At 47.1% G+C, this 1,714-nt stretch overlaps 1 protein-coding gene across 1 annotated transcript in view; it reads right to left on the bottom strand.

Moving 5' to 3' along the window:
- SEPT11 (septin 11) overlaps positions 1 to 1,200 on the bottom strand; it is a 14,694-nt gene extending 13,494 nt beyond the window's left edge. The window contains exon 1 of the mRNA XM_010008524.1: positions 1,091 to 1,200. The gene's annotated coding sequence lies outside the window, so the exon portion shown is untranslated. The remainder of the gene's footprint in view (positions 1 to 1,090) is intronic.
- Between the last annotated feature and the right edge of the window lie 514 nt (positions 1,201 to 1,714).

The raw sequence follows: 1,714 nt of genomic DNA, 5'->3' as shown, positions 1-1,714 counted from the left end.
CATTCCTGCCCTGGGAAGTGGAGGGACAAGCTTTTAAAAAAGAAAGAACAAATGAAAGAGGAGGCAGACAAACTACAGATGACACCATAGCTCGAAATCTAGGCCCACTGACATGAGTGCTGGTAGCTTGACTGTGCACAAGTACAACTACTCTCTTACCTCCTTTGACATGCAAAGCTACTGAGAGGAGCCTAGTTAGTTTGCCAGGTTTCTTTTCAGATGGCTCACCCTGCACTGCAGACAGAAATTCTCAACCTGCTGTAGAAAATCAGTCAGAATTGCGGGTTTTTTTCCAGCTAATTAATGTAACTAATTAGAAGGGACAATATCCCCTTCTTACAGGCTCAGAAGAAGAATGAATGGGAAGATGTTTGTAGACTGCTCTGCCAAACTCAAGAGCAAAACCCACCATTTGTGTCAGTTTACAAAACAACCCTCTGGAGGCATCTTGAAGAGGTCCACTAAGAAACAGGTCAAAGCTGGGTGCCTAACCACCCACAAGGTATCTATGGCCAAGAGAAGGAGTCTACTCCCCCTATTTCACTCTCTCAACAATTTGGGAAAAGTAACACAAGCTATAAAACCAACTTGCAGCCCCCAGGTTCAATAGAGCAGCAAGCAGGTGACAGGCTTTGTGCTCAAGCATGTGATTTGGGGACTAAAAATGGCATAATTTCCAACTGGAGAAACTAACAACAGAACAAGACAGGCAAAGCTTGGAAGGGAAGAAATGCAATGTATGGAGAAACAGCCTCTATGCCCAACCCAGAGAAAGGATGATTTAAGGTAACATTCTTTTAAAAATACATTTAGTTCCCAAGGCAGCTCATTTTCCTCCTGGCAAAAGCAGAACCACAAGACTACCAAAAGGGTAGATTTTTAACACTGAGAAAATTCCATGTTTTGACTAAGGGAACAGGGTAGAAAAAAAGAAAAGAGGGACACTAAATTTCACCCCGGAGCAGCTCCAAAAAGAACCTGTCACTTCCCTTACCACCACAGTCCCCTCTGGATCCCATCTTGCCCTTTGCAGGAAGAAGAAGGTGCTAATTAGTGGGCACAGGAGCAGCCCTGGGGGTGACTGACTTACCCACACAGAGGATGTTGAAGCAGAAGCCCTGCGACGTGGACTTGTTGACCAACTGATCAGGGAGGCTGTCAAAGCCCACGTGGCCAGAGAGGGACAGGTTCCTGAGGTCATCGTTCTGCAAGACCAAGGAGAAAGGGATTTAACAGGGTTGCAGCACTTCTGCCAGGGAAAAAGGCTGTGTCTAGTCCTGTTAGAACTGTGTTAACAGCACAAGAGTTTTCAGGGCATATCCTGGGTTTGCCTCCCCAATGAGCTCTCCTTTTACTTCTCTCCAGCTCTGCTGTGGGGCTCAGGAACAAAAACATCCCCAACCCCAAGGCATGCAAACACCACCAGACCACTTCTCCATGCCTGTGACTAATAAACCATGATTCTGTACCAACTGGCAACAGCCACACACTGTCTCTGTAGCCTCAGCATCACATATTCCTAGGGTTACCCAAAGATGATTTGGGCAGACACCTGGAAGAGACAGTGAAACACAGCCAGAGCTGCAAGCAGACCAACTCCTGGTGAAGCAGCTGAGTCTGCCTCCCCCATGACCACTGCACAGATCTACAGAGAAATAAGCCAGTCTCCCCTTCCAAGACTCCCCCAGAAGCATGGGAGCTTTGCCAAAGCACC

Source organism: Chaetura pelagica, unplaced genomic scaffold (genome assembly GCF_000747805.2).
Source record: "Chaetura pelagica isolate M959 unplaced genomic scaffold, ChaPel_1.0 scaffold272, whole genome shotgun sequence".
Lineage (NCBI taxonomy): Eukaryota > Metazoa > Chordata > Aves > Apodiformes > Apodidae > Chaetura > Chaetura pelagica.
The sequence above is the reverse complement of the archived record's forward strand: the minus strand, read 5'-3'. Positions and strand labels throughout refer to the sequence as shown.